The sequence below is a fragment of the Mustela nivalis genome (assembly GCF_964662115.1).
Source record: "Mustela nivalis genome assembly, chromosome: 5".
Classification (NCBI taxonomy): Eukaryota; Metazoa; Chordata; class Mammalia; order Carnivora; family Mustelidae; genus Mustela; species Mustela nivalis.
In genome coordinates this window covers 61,264,027-61,288,002 of record NC_139024.1, presented here as the reverse complement: position 1 = coordinate 61,288,002, position 23,976 = coordinate 61,264,027, and positions in this window count along the sequence as shown.

Below are 23,976 nucleotides of genomic sequence, written 5' to 3'. Positions count from 1 at the left end.
TACATTATTTTCAGTGTAGGCTGAAAGTGGGAGCTGCAATGACTTGAGAGTGAATAGGAAGTAAAAAAGTACAGCCTGGCTGGAAGGAAATGAAGGTAGACTAGTTAAGAGGCAAATGTAACACAGCAGGACGTCTGTTTAATTATTTACTTATTTTAAGATTAGACACATTTTAGTATGTGCATCAGGAAAAGAAACTTGTGGGGAAAAAAGAGGCTAAAAATAAAAGAGCTTGTGTACTTGAGCATGAGAGGAGGGAGAGACTGATAATTCTCTTTAACATTTGCTCTATTAAGAAAATTGTACTATTATATAAACTTTGTATTTTAGCCAAAAGAAGTTTCCTTTCAATGTATTTCTTTCTTTTCATTAGATTAAAGAACACAGTCTCCCATACAATCACAAAATGTTTAAGAAAACAGAGAAGTTTATTTCGCTGTGTGATTTGTTTTTAGATCTATTTCAGAGTGAAATTAAGATGCTACAGTTTACTGGCCATGAGTATAGGTATGCAATTATGTTAGAAATGTAGTTATCACATAAGCTTATTTTTTATGTTAATTTGTCCCACTAAAAATCCCTTAAATGGTATATTTTGTTCTTCCATATTGAAGTCCAAGTAAATTACTGAGTAATAGAGAAATGAATAAAAAAAAAACCCATGATGATAAAATATTTCAACTACTTAGAATTTTATTTTATTTTATTTTATTTTTTTTTTTTTAAAGATTTTATTTATTTATTTGACAGAGAGAAATCACAAGTAGATGGAGAGGCAGGCAGAGAGAGAGAGGGAAGCAGGCTCTCCGCTGAGCAGAGAGCCCGATGCGGGACTCGATCCCAGGACTCTGAGATCATGACCTGAGCCGAAGGCAGCGGCTTAACCCACTGAGCCACCCAGGCGCCCATCAACTACTTAGAATTTTAAATTCTATAGGGAAAGCAACATTGTTACTGCCACAGAATGCTTCTCAAAGGGACATTGCAAGAGCCTGAAACAATGAATACTTTATGGTATATTTTATAAAAAGATATAGGAAAATAGATTTTGATTTTAAACTAATTAAAGCAATGACTATATTAATTGTCTATATCATGTCACCCTTCTCATCAGAAATTATTAGCTAAGATTTACTGAATGTCTTCTACATGTCATGTTTACTACCAGGCAATTTAAATTTTCTTCCTCTTTATCCTCACAATTAACCTATGAAGTAAGAGTGAATGGACCACCTTTGCTATCAAACAGATACTGGGAGGAAAAGAGCTTTCGCCTTATCACAGGAAACAAAATTCAAAACCTTTACCACTTAAGCCTGGTTTTTGTTTAGCTGAGGGGGCTGCCATTGTTCACTAAGTATCAGTGGCTTCCTCTTCCTCTTAGGAGATGTGAGGGGGTGAAATTTGAAATGCATATGATGACTATAAAGTATCTCTTTCTTGAGAGGGTAGCCTTGCAAATTATAAAGGTAAATAATAAACTATCTTCTTGTACATTGGGTTAAACTGTGTGTGTTACTTGGAGAGTTAGGTTTGCACCTTGAAGGCAAGGGTGTGTGTGTGTGTGTGTGTGTGTGTGTGTTGGATGCTATGAAAACTATAATCTTGTAATTTAGTGGAATAAAAGTATGAATCTGAAAATTATACTGATCTGGTGACATTAAGGTAGCTACCACTCAGTCCAGATTTTTTTGTGGGACATGAAATTTATAAACTATCATGTTTTGTAAGTATGAATTTAGATTGGGTTTGGGTCTTATCTGGTCATCTCAGACTCCAAGCAATAAGCTACTTGGCAAGTGAGTGATGTGTCTGGGTAAGGCCATGCCCTATTGGCAAGGGGTAGTGTTTCCTAACTGATAAGTAAAGAGTCACACGGTGGAAGTTAGAAGATGAAAATTCTCTCTTAGTGAATTATAAACCTGAGCATTAGGTGAACAGTGAGGAACTGAAATATTTCCAAAGCAAGGGTGTCATTCCTTGTGGAATTGCTTTTTTTCTTAGAGTAATGTGCATATCCTTTAATTTTACTTACCTCATATGTTGTATGTCTACCTAGGTTTTTTGTTTTGTTTTTGTTTTTAATTCTTCTGATACAGATTTAGAGCTTTGTATGGAAGAGGTTTGGAAAGAAGCCAGACATCATTATATAATGGAGAGTTTTGAATAGAATTGGAGGAAATATCAAAGGAGGAAATATCCAAAAAGCAGAAAAAAGTTCTAGTATTGTGTTAACAAATATGGCAGCCACTAGGCACATGTTCTACTATTTAAACTAAGTTCAGGTGCTAAAGTAGAAGATACACACTAGATTTCAAAACTTAGCTTGAAAAAAATCCTCTATTTTTATTACTTGTTGAAAAACTAATAGTTTGAATATAAGTTAAACAATATATTTTATTAAGATAATTTTACTTGTTTCTTTTTATTATCTTTATAAAAATTTATTTGAGAGAGAGAGAGAGAGCATGAATGGGGGGAGGGCAGAGGGAGAGAGAGAGTCCTCACGTGGACTTCCAAATGAGTGCAGAGCTAAGGTGGGACATACTTCCAGGATCCCGAGATTATGATCTGAGGTGAAATCAAGAGTCAGATGCCTAACTGACTGGACCACCCAGGTACCCCTCTTTTTATTATTTTTAGTGTAGCTACTAAGAAATATAAAATTACATGTGTTGCTCACATATATTTCCATTGTACCATGCTGGTCTAGATTGAAATTGGCAGGCAGTGAACTGTGGTCCAAAGAATAGAGAGAATACAAATTTTGAATGAAAATTGACAACTGTAGGACACAGACGTGACAAACAGCTCAACAAATTTAAAATTTTCCATATATACTAGAGGGAGATAACCCATAAAAGGGGTGGGAAAGTTTGTTTGTGAGATACATATATATGATCATCAGTTTTATAAATTAGTAAACTGAAGCACAGAGAAATATAAAATAGTAAATAATCTAAAATCAGATGAGTAATTTCTCTCTCAGCTATTCCTAATATTCTATTGTGTTTATCTTGGGAATGTCTCAGTCAATAGTCTTCTAATTTTCTAATTATATGACCATTCCCTTGTAATTACAAAAGAAATAATAAAATGCTCTTTAGGTCTGTGGTGGAAAAAAGAAATTTTTTTTTTCTCTCTTTTCATCAGAGAAGGAAATTTGTTTTCTAAGTTCCACAAAAACCTGTGGAGGGTTTTCATAGAAAAGGTTGTTCCTGGGGACACCTGGGTGGCTCAGTTGCTAAGCATTTGCCTTCAGCTCAGGTCATGATCCCAGGGTGCTGGGATAGAGCCCCACATCAGGCTCAGTTGGAAGCCTGCTTCTCTCTCTCCCACTCCCCCTGCCTGTGTTCCCTCTCTCACTGTGTCCCTATCAAATAAATAAATAACATATTTTAAAAAAGAAAAAAAGAAAAGTTTGTTCCTTTCTGATTCAAACAAAGGTCATCAAGCAGGTGATAGTTATAATTCAGGTCCCTTTTTCGATACCCCAAAATCTCACATCTATCTATGTTTATAGTTTACATATTTTATACAATTAGGCTTTTTGTGAATGGGTTATACTCTTTTTCCTATTAAAATATACTATAGCTTCTGTTCTGTGTTGGAAAAATACAGAAAAGCACAGAAAAGAGAAAATGTTAAAAAAAATTTATCCCATCATATTTTAAAATATTTTAAACCATTTTATGTATATATGGATACATTTAAACTATGCATATTGTTTTTATAGCCAGTTTATTTTTCACTTAACATTTAACCTATAAATTTTTATTTCCCATGAAATATTGTTCCAAAGCAGCTATTTTCAAATATGGGTGACTCATAGGCCATTGTGAAGGCAGATAGAGACTGAAGTGGATCTACTTATATTAGTATTCTATTCTGCAATTCTGGGGTCACTGAGGCATTATTTGAAAAGATAATAATAACATATAATATATACATTTGGATGTATTTTATTTGAAAATATTGTTTTAAAAGACTACTTGATATTCTTCTTCCTCTTCGTTTTTAAGATGGAGTATTCACACAAGGGGTGGTAGGGGAGTGGCAGAGAGAGAATCTTAAGCAGACTCCACACCCAGCATGGAACCCTTTGCGGGGCTCAAGCTCATGACTCTGAGGTCATGACCTGAGCTAAAATCAAGAGTTGGGTGCTTAACCAATAAGGCACCCCAAGACTACTTGATATTCTATTGGTTTGATACCCTATTCCTTATTTGACCAATTCACATTTTAAAAATATTAAAATTTTCTTGTTTCATTTTGATATTATAAATAGCAATATAGTAAATATTAGTTCATCAATCTTTCATGTATTTCAGATGGCTTTGATAGAATAAATTTCTAGAAGTTTAATCATTCAGCTAAATAGTACTTCCCATTACTTGTCAAACACCTGTCCTAACTTTTTATCAGCGCATGCTACCAGAAATGTATGCATTTTCTATTTCATTGAAACACTGATTACTGTACTATAAATTTTACGCTAATTCTATAGTTTGCAATGTTCTTTCATTCCTTACATTTGTATTGTTTTCTTTAGTAGTAAAATCACACACCATTTCATATTTCACTGCTGTTTTATATTTTTTCTTCTATAAATTTCTGCTCCTATCCTCACCTCAGCTTTTTCTGTTGAATCATACCAATTTCTTAGAGCTTTTTATGGAGAAATATATTAAGCCTCATTAATACTCTTTATTTTTCCATGGTTTTATTTGCTTTTAAACTCACATTTTAAGTTTTGCTTAGAATATTATTTTGATGTATGGAAGTGTTAAATTTCAGTCACATAAATATTTGCAAGGTTTCCTTCAAAAGATTATTCTTTACATTTATGATTAGAGAAGCCTTCCTTACTCCATGATCAGATAAATTTCCTTCCAGTCCCTTTAATCCATAAGCTTTTTAAACTGATATGTTAAAGTCATCTGTAGATCTGTGTGAGGGAATGCAAACATGTACTATATGAACTAGAGAATTAAAAAAGATGTTATAAAGAGTGGTTGGCTTAGTTCCTTAAGTGTCGGACTCTTGGTTTCAGCTCAGGTCATGATCTCCTGGGTCATGAGATGGAACCTGAATTGGGCTCCATGCTCAGTGGGGAGTCTGCTTGAGAGTCTCTCTCTCTCCCTCCGCCCTTCCCTCCACTCATGGACATGAGCAGTTTCTCTCTCTGTCTCTTTCCCTAAAATAAATGAATAAATATGTAAATCTTTTAAAGAAGAGTAAATTAAATGTCTTATTATCTAAAGTCTATACTCTAGTACCTTTGAATTCTATAGTGATTACATTTTAAATTTTCAGTATACTTGGGTCCCTTTGAAGGAATTTTATTATTTTCAAAAAATAAAAAAAAAGAAGAAGAAGAAGAGGAGCAAGTGTCCAGAACACTACTTATTAATTTTTTCTTTTAAATCTTATTTTTCAATAATCCAGACTTACAGATATACTACCTTTATGTCCTTATAGATCAAATGTATATATTGAGTTGGGGGAGACTGACCACATCATTGTTAATAGATGTTCTCATGGCTGCCCTGTCTGTTTAGCCATTTTTTAAAAATGTAATTTAGCTTGAAAATAATTCCCTAATAAGTGACTACATGTTTTTTAAATGTATTAGACATTAGGTATTACTGTCTATTTGTGCATATATGCATATATTAAGCAGTTTCTTATACATTTATAAGCATCAGTTAGAACACATGAGATTGGGAAATTTTCTTGCTAGTTAAAATATTTTCCACTTGATTCCCTTAAATTAATAATAATAAAGCATCTGAACATAAATTGTTTTTCTCCTTTATAGTGCTTTATGCTTTATATTTGTGTTTGTTTTCCTTTTAATTTGGTGAGAGTTTTCAGAAAACCACCTAATATCAGGACCTATGGTTACTGCCACTGTTTCTGACTTTCATGAAGAAATATTTCTGGTGTTTCCCAATGGGCCAAAGATTCAAGATAAATATTCTTCATGTTTCTTAACTCTATCCTTTCTTTGTTTTTCAAAGCTTTCCTATCAAGAAAGGGTGAATGAATTTATTAAATTGATGACCTACCAGCTTCTATAAGATGATCTTACAATTTCATTCTCCATTAACTAATTGATACTTCTAATTAAATTATAGGATTTTTATTATTAAACAAACTATGTTTCTATATTCAGACATCTAGATCATGAAACATTCTTTTGATATATTACCAGACTCCATCTGCTATTATTTTACTTAAGGTTTCTATATATATTTTCACAATTGAGAGTGTTGTTTGGTCTTCTTAGAATTTGCTTGCTTCATTTGCCTTATCTTTATCATGGTTCTGTTCTGGTTGATGTTAGCTTCATAAAATTAACTATTTAAGAATATTCTCTGTTTGCTATGTCCTGGAAAGAACAAGGACCCTATGAAAGAATAAAACCCTATTTAATTTTTTCTTTGAATCTTTTTTTTCCTTGCCATCATTAAAAAAAAATCTAATCTGTTCTTCTCTAATTTATCACAATTATATGGGGAATATTTTAATTATTTGTATTCTTCTATTCTATAATTGTACTCCCTTTCTTACATCTAATGATGTGTATGTAGATTTTTCTCTACCTGCTTTCCTAAATTCAACTTTCTAGGTTTATCTCTTTATTGCTACTTCAAAATATTTGTTCCTAACCTTCTTTATCATTTGAAATGATAATTTCTCATGTATTAATAATTTATCATTCTTAATCTCCTTATGTTTATTTTGTATTTTTTGAATTTATTGAATTGAATTGCATTTTAGGAAATAAAATATTTAATTTTATGTTGGTTTTTCTTGTTTATTAACAATTTCTAATTATAAATATGTAACTTTGTTTTTAATTTTAACCCAAGGGTTTTATGTGAAAATTATAAAAATCTGCCATGTTGGTTTCTTTGTTTTTGTTGTTACTGGTTTTTTTATTTTTAATTTGTTATCTTATTACATTTTGGACAAAGATTTTTGTCAATATTATAGTATTATATCTGCTTTCTTTGTATTTGTTTTATTGTACATTTGTCTTACAACAACATTTATTTTTACAAATATTTGAAAGGCTGCTTTAAGAGAAAGCAATCTCTTCAAATGTAGGGTTTAGTAAAGGGAAATCTATTAAATCAAACTTATTAATTATTCAAAGCCCTATAGTCTTTTTTTTTTCTAAGTCTTTCTTACTATATCTGTTTCCTTTATATTCTATGTCTTATTCAGACAATTCTTTTTTTATTGCAATTCATACTTTTAGCATTTCATCTTTCTTATCTTATTTCACAGAATCTATATTTTAATTGAATTTTAACAAGCTAAAATTTATTTTTTTTGTAGCAAGTTATTATTGTATCATATCCTCTTCTCTGCCTATTCTCCCCCTTTTCTGACTCACATAGAGATTGAATCTATATTTGAATGTTGTCTGTCCCTGGAGTTACCCTACAATGAGTTGTTTAGATTTTCTTTGAATTCTCACTCTGTTCACCTGGTTGTGTTAAAATCACCTTCTTAGATTCCATGTCAGAGGCTGATTTGTAATACTAATCTAAAGTTCTGTAACTTGAAAGAAATGAAAAGAGAGGGCAATAAGCATGTCCGGCAGGTCAGTCTTTGCTGTGATTTTTTTTTTTAATAGACTTCTTTCCATTCTACTGCAGACAACTTGCTTGCCTAGTTTGTACTGATACCTGAGGCCAGAATTATGTGACTTTAAGTACAGTTTCACACTGAGCCATTTAACAGGAGATTCTTCCTGTGAAAAATATCCCCTCCTGTGTGATCCTTCACTTAGAGTGACTTGGCTTGAGGATTAGACTAATCTGACTTTGTTAGATTCTCCCCAAATCTACTACATATGTATGTATGTGTGTGTGTGTGTGTGTGTGTGTGTGTATAAGCCTCAGCTATGGGCAGAGTTTGAATTTTTCCCATGGAGAACCTAAAACTTTAGCAAGGGTTATAACTATACATCTGTTGTAAATGTTTATAAATATTCTTCAATAGTTAACAAACTAGAACCTCATTCAGGCCGCTTCAGTGATGGACCTACTGTTGGATATTCAATCTAATATTGGGGGATTAAATATTTTTCTAGGATTCTTGCAATTTTAGAGTGCTAGAACTGTAACAATGTGAGGCAAATTCACAGAGCCCAATTTCTCCGCATGCAGAGAAAGCTTTCCGCAGTATGATAGGAAGTGGGCACTGACTACTCATGGTCAGCAACCTACTCCAATACTTGCTCATCCCTCCCTGCATGGGTACACTTCAACCAGGTGACTTCTGTGATTATTGAAGGTCAGTTGGATTTTTCTTCTACAAATATGCCATGTGTATTTATGCATTATAATTATAAAATTTAATGGACTATTATGAAAATTAGAGACATTAATGTGATCACACAAGACGGTGTACTTAGTAATTGTTTTATTTTTCTAAGATGGGAACAACTCTTCTTAATTATCCAAAGTTAGCCACATTTTAAGCAATACTTTGCCTCTCTGGGCTGGAGTTATCTTCATTTATTATTGCATGCATCATACTAACTATATGGCAAATTTCAGTCCTGCACTTTCATTCTTTGCTTTTAAAATTTCTCTTAACACCTAAGCTCATTTGAGTTAGGTTCTGTAACAGGAACATGGAAATACATGACAAATACACATAGTTAAGTAACCTCATAACACTCAGAGGATGATATTATGAGTGAATATTAATACAGAGTTTTATCATTCTAAACATAAAATAGTCAATGACTAAATGGTTATTTTTCTTGCAAGGATTTTGTATATACAGAAGAAACTCTTAACTAATCTGCAGGTAATAGGCTATCTGATGATTCAAGGATCCCCATTCTCTCTATAACTCCTGCAACTGACCAATGCCTATGGCATGGTGTGTACTACTGGCTAATAAGCAGAAAACTTACCTTCTACGTGTATATATCTGTAAAGTGACTTTTTATTGTTTTATTATGTCTATTATTGATTATCAATAATGATTTATTTTTTCTCAACATGTCATTATCTGTATATTGTTAATTATTAAATTTAATTGACTATTATGCAAATTATAGAAGTACAAATGTGAAAATATTTGTGTTTTTTGATGAAAACAAATTTGACAGCTTTGTAAAGCTGTGTTAAAAGCAAGTTAAATTTGGTGGGATTGAAAGTGCTATAAATTATGGGAACATTTTTGCTCAAATCTAGAAGATTCTTCACATAAAACTGGAATTTTCTTTAAACTAGAATTGTTATGCAAGAAAGGTGACTAGAACTCTAATAAGCAGATCCATATTCAAAGAAGATAACTTGTACTACTGCCAAAATGTTGGTGAATATCTACAGATTATAACTTTAAGTCGTATATCATTTTTTATAATTCTCCATTCTAACTAATTTTTTTAAAAAATTGAGTACTTCTTGGGGAGCCTGGGTGGCTCAATTAGTTAAGCATCTGCCTTTGGCTCAGATCATGAACCCAAGGTTTGGAATGGAACCCCACATTGGGTTCCCTGTTCATCGGGGAGCCTACTTCTCCCTCACCTTCTGCCTACTGCTCTCCCTGTTTGTGCTCTCTCACTCTCTCTCTGTCAAATAAATAAAATCCTTTAAAAATATTGAATAACTCTTATGCAAACTGATTTTTGCTACATTTTCTAAAACCACCATTAACCTTAGTAGAGTTCTATCCAATTTTTTTTTTATAGTTTTCCTATTCCGTTTTTCCATTTCACCTCTCTTAGTTCTTTAATTTTCAAAATCCAGAAATAGACAAATCATTTTAGTGGATAAATATTACTCAGTGTCATGAATCCTTGTGTTTCTGCTTCTGTTGAAGTTAATATGATTAAATAGAAAAAAAAATCTGCCTTCTTAGAGAGGCAATGCAGTGCAGACTTCTCAGAGGAGGCAAGGTAGGCCCTCTCGTAATGTGCTGGGAAAGAAGCTCTCCAGATTCAAATTCTGACCTTGCCATGGGCTTCATTGAGTGACTGTGTAGTAACTCAACTTACTGTATCCTCTGCCACTGTTTTCCTTTGGCTGAAAAGAAGAAAGTTGTATTACCTACTTCATTGGGCTGTTGTGAATACTACGTGGGTTAATACAGGTAAAGTCTTTTATAATACAACCTCATTATCATGAGCCATCTGCAAATCTATAAATGTTTTGAGTTCCCAGATTTTAAAAACTAAACCCAAGACTTAGAAATATAAATATTTATTTTATCCTATTTCTAAGGAACAATACCCATCCTTTTGGCAATATTTTGTTGATAATTTCTTTAAAAAGTCACAAATGTGCGAGTGTGTGTTAAATACAGGACCAAATTAATTAGAAATGAGTACTTTTATATGAGAAACGCTGTCTGGTAGGCTGAAACAACATCTTCAGGGGAAAAAAAAATAAGCTCAAGGGCTGGATTATCAAATGTAGCAGCTCAGTGGTTCAATTCATACCTGACAGGCTTCAAAGACTCTCTATGCAAATTGATCTCCCAGCTGCAAGGGTAATTAACATGGGTTTGTTGCGAGGATCTGTTCTTCTATCCATTCTTCTTCATGATTATTTTAGTAGCTTAACAATTGTCTGTAACTACTTAATCCACTCTTAGAGCACATATAAAATTACCTCACTCTTGCATGTAAAATAAGACTTCTACCCTCTTCAAAATGCATGCTGCCTACGTGATATGCTAAGTTTGGCACACCAGGTGGAGATGCAGGAAAACTGGATGCAGGCAATACAGTCCTTTTACATTCCAATACTTATTTGAACCCATCCCTTTGGATCTTCTTGGTGTTGCATACTTATTAGCAAATTTGCTATTAGTATTTCTTCTTTGTTCATTAGCAATGAATGTGTGTGTGTGTGTGTGTGTGTTATGGGTGTGTGTTGTGGTGGTGATTATGGGTGTGTGTTGTGGTGGTGATTATGGGAGTAGTATTCAGGTCATCCATGAGACCCTCAAACATAACTAAGCTTCTCTCTAGCCAAAGAGAGTCACAAAAGCTCTTAGTCATTCTATATATGATTGGATCACAAAGAATCACATTTAGAGTTTTTCACAGACTCATCAATGTTCCTTATGGGCTTAAAGTATCTTATTCCAAGGGCATTTTCACAAAGTGTTATTCATTTAGCCCTTGAATAGGGACATCTCTGTGAAAAGTACTTAAACAACAACAAAAGTAACTCCACCGATTATGTTTTACAGACAACAGTTGTCGACGTTAGGCTTGTTAATTAAAATCTAATGAAAAAAAAATAAATTATACAGTTTATCTCAATATTGACTCTGTTTAGAAATGGAACAATTTAGGGATGCCTAGGTGGCTCACTCAGTTAAGCAGCTGCCTTTGGCTCAAGTCATGAAATCAGGGTCCTGGGATCCAGTCCAGTATCAGGCTCCTTGCTCAGCCTGGAGCCTGCTTCTCCCGCTCCCTCCGCCTGCCACTCCCCTTGCTTGTGTGCTCTCTCTCTGACAAATAAATAAAGTCTTGAAAAAAACGATTTAAAAGTCAAAGGCTTACTTAAATGATCCTGCATTCACCTTTCTGTATCACTGATGCATTGAGCATTCTATTGCAAGATTCTTTCTGGTTTATTTTTTCTTTTTACTCTTAATGTAGATTTAAGTAAGTTCCATTACTTTTTTCTTATTTCAAATAATGTTTTTATGTCTTGTTGTACATATTTGTGAGATTTTTCTCTAGGTTTAAACTGTTAGGGTGATGCATATGTGTTTTCAACTTTGCCAGGTTTTGTCAATTACTCCCCAAAGGGTTAAACATATGTACACTTATCACCAACTGTAAGAATTCTTTTCACCTCTTGGTACTGACTGATGTTTAAAATGTTGCCAATATGATTACCTATGAAATAATATCTTGCCATTTTAATTCTTATTTTCCTGATTAGTGGGGTGGTTGGGCATCTGTTCAAAATTTATTAGTTTTATAAGATTTCTCTTCTGTAAATTGTTCTATGTATTACTTGCTCTATTTTGAATGAGTTGTTTACATATTTGTTTGTATTAATTTTTATACTGGATACCTACCCATTTTGGTATGTAAATTGTACTTTTATATTTTAAGTGTCTTGATGTGTAACAGTTTTCATTTTTGTTATTGACAAATTTGTTCATTTTTTTCCTTTATTATTTTTACTTCAGGGGAGTGGATTGAAAATTCCTTCTATACTACATTGTGACACATTTTCTTCATTATCTTCTGAAAGTTTTAAGTTTTAATTTTCTAGAATTTATTTTGTTTATACTTGATTATTTGTGCGTAGTGTAAAGTATACTCTTTTTTTCCTGCTATCATGCCTTTTCTCCTAGTACCATTTATTGAATGATCCGTCCTAATCTTCTGTTTATCTTATTATAAATCAAGTTTACTTTTTTGGGGCTTAAGTGGGTAGGAGAAGAATAAATGAAACAAGATGGGATTGGGAGGGAGACAAACCATAAGTGACTCTTAATCTCACAAAACAAACTGAGGGTTGCTGGGGGGAGGGGATTTGGGAGAAGGGGGTGGGATTATGGACAGTGGGGAGGGTATGTGCTTTGGTGAGTGCTGTGAAGTGTGTAAACCTGGTGATTCACAGACCTGTACCCCTGGGGATAAAAATATATGTTTATAAAAAATAAAAAATTAAAAAAAAACAAGTTTACTTTAATGAACCATTCTGTTTCAGTATACACTACTTTGTAATATAGTTCTCTTTGTTTATTCTTGTATCAGTTTCATAGTCTTAACTACTACAACTTTAAAATATGTCTTGAAATCACCTCATTGATTTTCAAAAAAAGTTTATAGTTATCCTTTGCCCTTTTCACATACATTTTGGAATTGATTTGTCAATCTCTAGTCAAAATTGTATTAGGAGTTTAATTGGAATTTCATTGAATGTATAGATTAATTTAGTGGAAAACTGATATTGTATTTTTTCAATTGGGTTTTCTTATCTGTGAGTATAGTTCACATTCTTATTTACAGATTTTTATGCCTTTTCATAAAATTTTATGCTTTCCTATTATATTTCGATTAGATTTCTTCTATGGCCTATATGTTTTGTGTGCTATTATATGTGATATTCTGTAAATATTATGTATTCTAACATGTATTTTTTGAGGTGGAAATTATCAATTTAGCTTTTATTCACTATGTTCTTCAACTCATTAATTCTTGTTATTTTTATGTAGATATCTTCAAGTAATGGAAATTTTATAATTTCTTTCTTAATTTTTTATTTAGTCATTTATGCCTTTATTTAATGACACCCTCAACAAGACTCTTATAGACAATTCTGGGTACTAGTGTTTATTTCGATCCCAATTTTCAAAACAGTGTTTGTGACAATTCTTTTTTTATGTGTATTTTTAGCAATTGATTTTGATGGAGAGCTTTATTGCATTTGGTTTTGTTTCAATTCCTAGTTTCCTAAGATGTTAAATTTTAAAATAAATATCTTTAATATGTCTGGTGAGGCAATAATTTTTCTCCTTTTATCTGCTAGTGTGGTGAATTATGTTGACATTGTTATATATAAAGCATCTTGTGTTCATTGGTTAAACCATCTTAGCCATGGTGCATTTAAAAAATAGATTGATACTACTTTTGCTAAAATTGGCTTAAATTTTTTGATTCTGTGTTCATGAGTAAGGGAAAAATATAACTTTCTTCTCTATTACTCTCCATGATATTTTTTATATCATGGTTATTATAGCTCCATAAAATAATGTCAGAAGTATTTCCTATTTTCCTTTTTTATCCCACTGAAAGAGTTTGTATCAGGATAGAATTATATGTTCAGAAAAGTAAGTAAAACACCTTCAGTTTTTTTTCCTTGTTCTTTTACTCACAACCTAATGTTTAACTCCTGTGTCTTACTGAGATAGAATAGGTAGTGTGGTTCTAGAAATTACTAACATTTTCCTGGTAGAATATTCTCATTGTTTTACTAATCCTTAGGTCCTTCTATTACATAAATGTTTGTTACTGTATATATTATTACCCCTGATAGTCTATTGTTATCTCCACTCTGTCCTCTACTTATAATTTTTGGGGGGGGGTTGTCTAGATGAGTTTATCTTCTTTCAAATATTTCATAGAAATCAGAATGCAGCAACTGTGTACAGAAAATTGCAGGTTTGTACCTGTTAATTTATTTGCATCTAGAATAGGCTCTCCTTCACATCAGACACAGCTGCTGCAATTGTCCAAGGCCTCTTTGTAGATGCAGCCCTGGGCACACTTGATACAGCACCCTTGGTATAGGGACTTTTTTTGCAGGAGGTGCAGTTGTACTCTTTGCATTTGCAGGAGCTGACACAAGTGCAGGAACCACTGGTGGAGTTGGGGTCTGTTTGGAGTCAAGGGAAGGATGGAGGTCCAAAACCGGTAACACAGAGAGACACTGGTGTGGCATGGAGGTGTGGTCTGATCTTATTGTATCTTAAGATCTCAGTGGTTTGTGTGGAGCATTAAAGACATAACTCAAGCATTTCCTTTCCATCACATTATCCTCATTATAAAATCATACTGGAATGGCTATGGGATTTGGAGAATCAACTCAAGGGGGATTTAAATTGTACATTAAAATTGATATTAATTTGAAAATGATATGCTTACAGTCAGTTTTGTTTCTTTAAAGGAGTAGCTTCCACGTGTACTGCTACTGGCAGTGGTGTCAGCCTAATTACCATTGAGATCCAAAGGGCCAGGTTCATAGCTCATACTGCAAAATGGATGTTTCCTTTAGCAACTAAGGCCATGGTAGCAGGAGAAAAGAGAAATGCTTATAATCACAGTGCAAGAAACTGATCTGTTGGAAATTTTTACCATCATCAGATGAGTAAAATTGTAAGTGCAATTGTTTCTCCAGAACACATAAGAAAAAATGAGGTGCTTTTCTTTTTGTAGTATAGACATGTACTTGAAGAAAGCAATTATAAATACATAGTATTTTTTTCTATTAGGAATCACACAAAACAGAATTTATTAATTTCTGTGTTCTAGTACATAACTCATAGTGAGACTATAGAGTAGTATGTTTGTGTGAGAAAGATGGGTGTTTAATGTCTCCCAATGTATTAGGCTATATTTTAGCATATAGGATATATCTCTGTGAAGCCTCGCAGATCTGGATAAAATGAAATGGTCACCAATACAATCAAGTGGTCTGAAGGTAACTATTTCCAGTGACCAAAATTTCATACTATATGTATTAATAAGTCAATGTAGCAAAAGAGTAATATGATCATATATTTCTGCTCAACATAGTGGTAATTTCAAAATTTCTTTAAAATGCCCTATGTAGGGCTCCTGGGTGGCTCAGTGGGTTAAGCCGCTGCCTTCGGCTCAGGTCATGATCTCAGGGTCCTGGGATTGAGTCCCGCATCGGGCTCTCTGCTCAGCAGGGAGCCTGCTTCCTCCTATCTCTCTCTGCCTGCCTCTCTGCCTACTTGTGATCTCTCTCTGTCAAGTGGATAAATAAAATCTTTAAAAGAAAATAAAAAAAAATAAAATGCCCTATGTATACCTTAATTTTGATTAAATTTATATATATATTTGAAAATTCATCCCTCAGAATAAAATTTTTAACTTTGAAGTGTCAAAAATATTTCTTAATTTGGATGCTACTTATCCATAACAAGTTTGGAAACTGAAACTTTTATCAACTGTCAAATTATTTTTTTAAATATTCATCAGTATTATTAGAAGAAAAATGAATTTGTCCTTATATACTCTCTATAGAAAATTGTATCAAGAATTTTTAGACAAGGATGCAAAGAATACGAAGTTAAAACATGGAGGAAAAAAAGTATTACAGATATGTATTAGGTAATTATAAAACCACTATGGTATTTTATGTATGATATACTTTATGCCTTGAACTCATTTCACATTTTAAATTTTCACTTTCATACCTAAATTAATATTTTTTAATTATTTAGAGATTTTCTTTTTTGAAAAACCTCAAATACACAGAAAGTTATAAGTAAAATACAAAAAATTTATTTTTCTTGGACCATTTTTGCTGATATTAAAGGTACAGTATTCCTAAATACTTTGATGTATTATTTATTACATAAGATATCCTTATGTATAGTCACTATGCAATGATCAAAATCAGGAAAGTAACATTAGTGCATTAGTACCATTAAATCTTCAAACTTCATTCAGTTTTCCTTTTGGCCCGTTAATGATCTTTCCAACAAAACAATTCAGCTCAGGATCACGTTTCACTTACCTGTCATGTGTCCTTCAATCTCTTTTAATCTGGATCAGTTGCTCATTTTTTTAAAAAATGATTAATTATTATTATTATTATTTACTTTCAGGATCTTGATTCTTTTGAAGTTTATAGGCCATTCACTTTGTAGAATGTCCCTCAGTTTGGTTTGTCTTGTGTTTTTGTAATTAGATTATGGTTAGGAGTTCTTGGCCTCAATGTTAAGAGTTGTAATACTGTTCTCATTGAATCGTGTCCTGTGGACCCAACTGCTTTGTCTCATTATTGATATTAATATTAATCATTTATGTTGGCACTTGCCAGACTCCTTCACTAGAAAGTTAATCTTTTTTCCTCTGTAATTAATAAGTACTTTTCAAGGAGATGATTTTAGACTCATTTCTAATCAATACTTCAACTTATTATTTCATTTGTACCTACTCATGATTTTCTATTTTATACAACTGGTTATATTCATTATTATTAGTTATCTTAATGCATAAATTGTCCAATTTTAGACTATTGAGAGCCTCTATTCACTAATTTCTTTGTACCTTTTCCGAGTCCTCATTACTCTTTTAGCATTCATTTCCTTCCTTTTACAATAAGATATTCCAGACAAATTTCTGGTTCTCCCCTGCTTCAGCCCTGGATCAGCAATTTCTTTAAAGAGCCTTGATTCTTATAGTGGAGGAAAGTATTTAGAGACTAAGACCTTTGTACAAGGTATGTTCATTATTTTGGTATATACCAACACTCTTTGTGCATGGCTACTTATCTTGTTGAGCTCTACCTAGTACTTTTAGATTAAATTATTCAGGGAAAGCAGGTAAGAGGATAAGAAGCAGCACAGGAGAAACTGTCAGTTTGAAATTTTTTTTTTTAAAGTTTCTCCTAAATTGTTTAATCCTCGGGACACTTCCCCAAATCCATCTGTACTAACATACCATAAAAATTTTTACATTTCTTATTTCTTGTTTCTTTTCCTCATTAACATATAACTTCCAAGAGGACAAGGATTATTATCTTTTTTGTTCACTGATTTATTCCAAATTCTTACAGAATTTCTTGATACATAGCAGGTATTCAAAAATTATTTGCTGAATAAATGAATATGCAGGTTCATTTGATTTTATTTCTTCAAGATCTATCCTCTAAGTCAGCCTCTCTCTCTCTCTTTCTCTTATCATGCGTTCTGTCTCTGTATTTAATGTATGTGTTCTGAGATACACTTGATATTCCAGGTAGTTATTTCCATTATAATTAGTGGCATATTTAAATGTAAAATATGTGTGTGTGTGTGTGTGTGTAATCTGTGTATGTATGTGTGTGTCTATATATATGTAGATATATATAGAGAGATACATATATCTATATATATAAAAGTCTGATTGTTTGTTTGTTTATGCAAGTAATCTCTACACTGAAATTCATGACCCTGAGATCAAGAGTCTAATGCTCTTTTACTGAGCCAGCCAGGCACCCAAATGTAAAATACAGTTGGAAAGTGATAAGATCATTTCGGAATTGTGTTATCTTTTTTAAATGTATTTTTAAAATTACCATCTACCTTAAGGGCTGCTACTATTCCACAAAGTGACACATGAATCCTCAAACAGTGCCTTTTAAATTTTAGTCGAAAAGAGACTTCCTACAGGTGGGTTCAGTTCCATAGGTGTATGTTTTGGCTAGTAGGCAGTGCTTTTTCTGTTAATTAAAAAGTTGCTTCTTCTTCTTCTGGGTATGTGTGGCACCTAAGAAGGTGCACGGCTTAACAAGTATACTGGGATGAAATTTTAGATCCTGTATGCTCTACTGGCTGTCTTGTGTAGTGCACAGTGTAAATAATTTTACACAATGGTCCCTTGCTTTAGTTCCAACAACTCTAATTTTCTAAGCATGTACTTGGTTTCTTCCAACCTATTTTCCTATTTATAAGTGTTGTGCCTCTGGGAATGGGTTATTATTTTTTTCTGTCCCTTATTAGAAAGCAGGTCTAGCTTACTGTGTTTTTCAAGTGGCTTAATCCTGTGACTACGACAAAGCACAGTAGTCTCTGTGTCTGTGTGGGGGAGGTGCAGCTGAAGCCAGAATGCCAGTTTCCCTGAGAGCCACCAGGACATACTGCCGGTACTCCCAGGCCTCCTTGTCCTCTTTCAGCTTCAAGTACTCTGTGGGTTCAGCCCATTTCCCTGGATCCAGGGATGTTTAGTGATGTTGACTTTTTGTACTAGATACCCATGTGTCTCTCTCAGCATCATGCTCCTTTAAATAGTTTCCTGGATTCTGATCTTACTATGGTGTTTTCTCCTGCTGATATCCTGGGTGTGCTCCAGACTACAAGAAATAAAGTTTTATACAAGTTCTCCCTGCTGAGGCTCCTCTAGTGCCCCAATTCTCACTGATACCCAACAATGTTCTGCAGACATTTAACTGAACAGTAGTACATATTGCAGATGAGAATGGGGTATTAGGGTAGGCAAATGCTGAAAACAATCCCAAATGCCACATCTTAGAAGTGTAACCAATTAGTATATTTCTCACTCACATGACAGTTCTCTGTGGTGCACTGGGGTTGTGGGGAGTACTGTGCAATTCAGTCATTTAGAGACCTGTGATCCTTGTGACAACCACAGTGTAGAAGACAAAAGGAGTGATGGGTTGTATAAGGGATTTTTAGGCCAATCTGGAAATCACATGAATGATATTAACTTATATTCTATTGGTCAGAACTTACTTATATTGTGTTTTCAACATAACTCCACATGAGTTGGGAATGTAGTATTCCTGTCAACCCAGTAATAAAATTGATTAGATTAGCCAATGAATAACATTCTATCTAAGGTAACAAGTCACATTCTGCATACCATCTTGGAACCATATCCTCCCCGCCCTCCCACACACAATGGTTTTTAATAATGGGATAGAAAATAATTAGAGATAGTTGTATTATGGGTAGGTTGGGGAATACTGCAACAGGCTATATGAAATGCTAAAGCCTAAACTAGAGAAACTACAGTCTGAATAAAATTGAGGGTAAGTTTTACATAGGTGCAGAAAGGAATTAAAAGATTTTTGGAATCAGGAGCTAAGTAAGAGAGAGTTGACATGACTGGAAGTTTTACTGAGGGCGGTAGAATAAGGGTGCCATAAACTGAAATGAAGAACACAAAAGGAAGAGAGACTTTAGGTGGAAAGTTATGAGCTCCATTTTGGAAAAGACAGACTTGAATTTCCAGAAGGATTACAGAAGATGATATCCAGACGGTACTTAGAAATGTACTTAGAAAAAGAACCAGGGCTTGAGATTTAATTGGTCATTTGCATAATCATGAGAGCTTAATTCATGCAATTGTTAAGAGAAATGATATAAAGCTTAATAAAGAAGTCAGAAGATGGTGATTCTAGAGGGATCTATGGAGAAGGAAAAAGAAGAAGGATTAAAGAGAAAAGACAGCATTTGCTGTGAAAAAGAGACACCTCTGTAGCTTATGACAATGCAGAGAGAGGTAAAGAAAAGCAATATGTTAATTTTCTTGTGATGGAAAGTGATTTGTTCAAGATTAGGAACGAAATCTTCACTCTTGTTTGGCTTGGTGCTTTTGCTTCTTTTTTGCTGAACAGATCTTTGCTACCTTATTTTCTTCAATAGTTTTATAAGATTTTTGGAAAATTTTGCATTACTCAATTGGACAAAGACACTTTTTTATTATAAAATTATTTTCAACTTATACCTTAAAAAAGGATCACTGGATGTATTTGATCCGATGATCTTGATTTCACATCCCTAATTATCTTACACTGGGCAGATGGTAACACATAAACAGGAAGTTATTTGAGAAGAGAGTCCCTCTAAAAATGGGGATGAAAAGTAATTGAACTTACAGAAATATTACCTTATGGTCTACAGTTAACCACAAGATAAGTTGATTATGATACACTAGTGTTTCAAAAGTAGTATAGTAGTTACAAAGCCTTATAAGGATTGTAATATCCATTCATTCAGGAAGCATTTTTTGAAAATTTGTTTTGTTCTGATCATTGTTCTAGAACCTGTAGGTATGTAGGCAGAAAAGATACAAGCTCTACATGTAAGGAATTCTAATCCAGCAGGGAAATCAACCCATATATGAATAATTAATTTGCAGTATAATAAATGCTTATAAAAATATGTCATAATGTTGGAGGGGCTGAACACTAATTTATCCCTGCAACATATTGAGGTTGTTTAGTTTGGAACAAAGATACACAGGTGCTCCATTGTTTTATATTGCTCTCACTGCCAGCAGTAAGTAAAAGGAAAGGTTTTTTCTATGATACCACCAGCAGTTTAATGTCTATTTTTATATGAAAATGTTAGACTGTACTAGAGGGTGACATTTAGGAATGTAGTTAAAAATTTTAGCCTGAGGGGGCCGAGGCATAGCCCCACCCACTGTGGAAAGTGTCTTCCATTACCATCTGAGCAAAAGGGCTGGTAAAAACACCTGAAAGCCCTGTGGCCCAGTAACTCTCAAGCTGAGAGGGACAGAAAGAGCCAATAGTTTGCAGAGCAAAGACAGTGGCCCTCTTTGGCCAGGGTACTTGAGATGTGGGTTGAGCTGAGTTAAGACAATAAGCAAAGAGCTTTAGTGGTTTTAGTGCTGCTTCTCCCACTATGCCAAGGGAGAGAATCTGATTCACAGTCCTGCTCATTGCTGAATACAGTCTTCAGCCTGCCCAACCAGGGCACTTAAGCAGAACACGTGGAAAGCTACCTGGCCCAACAAAGTTGGAAAACTCTTAGCTAGACTAACCAAAGAAAAAGTAGAAAAGATCCAAGTAACAAAATTTATAAATGAAAAAGGAGAAATTACAACTAATACCACAGAAACTTACAGGATCAAAAAACTATTATGAACAACTGTGTGCTAACAAACTGAACAATCTAGGAGAATTAAAAAAACTCTTAGGAAAATACAACTTATCAATACTGAATCAGGAAGAAATACAAAATCTGAATAGATCAATTATTAGTAAGGAGATTGAATCCGTAATAAAAAATCCCTCAAAGAAGAAAACCTCAGAAGCAATGGCATCATTAGTGAATTTTACCAAATATTTGAAGAAAAATTATCATCAATCTTTCTCCAACTCTTCTAAAAGAATCAAAGAGGGGGAAACACTCCAAAGATCATTTTATAAGGTCAGCATTATTCTGATACCAAACCAGGAATAAATATTACTAAAAGAGAAAATTGCAGGTGAATATCTGTGATGAATGTAGCTACAAAAAAAATTCTCAGTGGAATACTACCAAACAGAATTCAGTAGTACACTAAAAATATCATTAATCATGTGAGATTTATCCCTAGGGATGCAAAAATGTTTCAACATATGCAAATCAATTAATATGATTTATCACATTAATAGAATGAATGATCATCTTAATAGATGTATAAAAACATTTGGCACAATTTAACGTTTATTCAACATTTATTCATTATAAAATATTTTAATAAATTAAACAAGGAAGGAATATATCTCAACATAACAAAGGCCATATAAACATATAAAGAACTCACACAACCCAATAGCAGAAAAACAAAAACAAATAACCCAATTAAAAAATAAGCAAGAGATTTGAACAGTTTTCTGAAGAAGAGATACAAGAGGCCAACAGGTATAATAAAAGACACTTAGCATCACTGTCATTAAGGAAATGCAGTTTAAAACCACAATGAGATATCACCTCAGGTCTGTTAGAATGGCCATCTTTGGGGCACCTGGGTGGCTCAGTGGGTTAAAGCCTCTGCCTTCAGCTCGTGTTGTGATCTCAGGTCCTGGAATCAAGCCATGCATCAGGCTCTCTGCTCAGCAGGGAGCCTGTTTCCCTTCCTCTCTTTCTGCCCACCTCTCGGCCTACTTGTGATCTCTGTCCTTCAAATGAATAAACAAAATCTAAAAAAAAAAAAAATAAAAGAATGGCCATCATCAAAAAGGCAAGGAATAACAAATGCTTGTATGGATGTGGAGTAAAGGCAACTCTTGTGTACTGTTGATAGAATTGTATATTGGTGCAGATACTATGACAAATAGTATGAAAGATCCTCCAATAATTAAAAATAGTACTACTAGATGATATAGCAATTCCACTTCTGGGAATATATTCAAAGGAAATGAAAACACTAACTTGATATCTGCACCCCTGTATTCACAGCAACAATATTCACAATAACCTAAGTGCCCATTAATTAATGGGTAAAGAAACTGTGGTGTGTGTATAGAAGGAAAATTATTCAGCCATAAAAGCTAAGGAAATCCAACAATATGCAACAACATGACCTTGAAGGCATTGTACTAGTGAAATAATTGACAGAGAAAGATAAATACTATATGATCTCATTTACACGTGGAAGTTAAAACAAACAGACAAACTCATAGAAAAAGTTATTAGACTTGTGGTTACCAGAGGTGGGAGTTGGGAAGTGCTGAGTGGATAAGAGGGAGACTGGAGGAAGGCTGGCAAAAGATATAGAATTGCAGTTACAAAATAAGTAAATTTAGAGATGTAAGCTACTGCATGATGAATATAGTTAACACTGCTGTATGTATGACATATAGGGAAGCTGTTATGAGACTACATTCTAAGAATTTTTATCACAAGGAGAAATTTTTCCTTTCCTCTATTTTTTCTTTCTTCTTCTTTTTTTAAAATCATATCTATATGAAAGGATAGACCTAGCTGAAACTATTGTGGTAATTATTTTACAGTATAGTTAAATCAAACTGTCATACTGTTTGCCTTAAACCTATACAAGTCAACAATTATTTCTCAAAAAATAGGGAAAAATTTGGACAACATATGAGGATAAAGAGGCAGTTAAGAAAAAGAGAGATGAGAGACCATAAATCACATCAAGTTTTGGGAAATTTTATAATCATACAAAGCACATTCAGCATGAAAGCATTTAGAGCAGAATTTATTCTACCCATGCTTGTATGAAAAAAATCTTGGCCATAGTATTTCTAAAGCAAAATATTATATGTCAGTGTAGCATTGCTTGTTGGCTATGTTGGATTTTGTTTTATTTATTTAAAGATATTTAAAGAAACAACTTCTCTGCTTTTCTCTGATTCTTATAATATACTCTGGAAATAACTTATTTCTAAATTTGGGTTGACTAGGTGAGAATAACAAAAGAAAGTAGCCAATTCTTTTCAGAAAAATTTTTCAAGATTTTATTTATTTATTTTTATTTGTTAGAGAGAGAGAGAGAGAGAACACAAGCAGGCAGAGTGGTAGGCAGAGGCAGAGAGAGAAGGAAGCAGGCTCTGGGATGGGAGGAGCAAGTGGCCTGATACAGGAGTTGATCCTAGGACCTTGGGATCATGACCTAGGCTGAAGGCAGTGGCTTAACTGACTGAGCCATCCAGGTGTCCCAGAAAAATTTTTCAAATGATAACATCTTTCGACCATGACAGTTTGAGGAATTACCTCAGTGAAAGAAAAGGTGTATGCCAAGCCAAATATTTTTTTTTCCCCCCCAATCTGGACAGAGTGTCTAAGTAACTGGCATGGGAGGGTTTGGAAGTAGGGGTAGAATAACAAATTCGTGGTAGTATTTGTGAATGCTTGTCTTTCATATTGTGTAACATATGAAAAAATACTAATATCCATTTTTATAAAATAAACTCTAATGTCCAAATAACATATTTGGGGCCTGGTATTCAACAT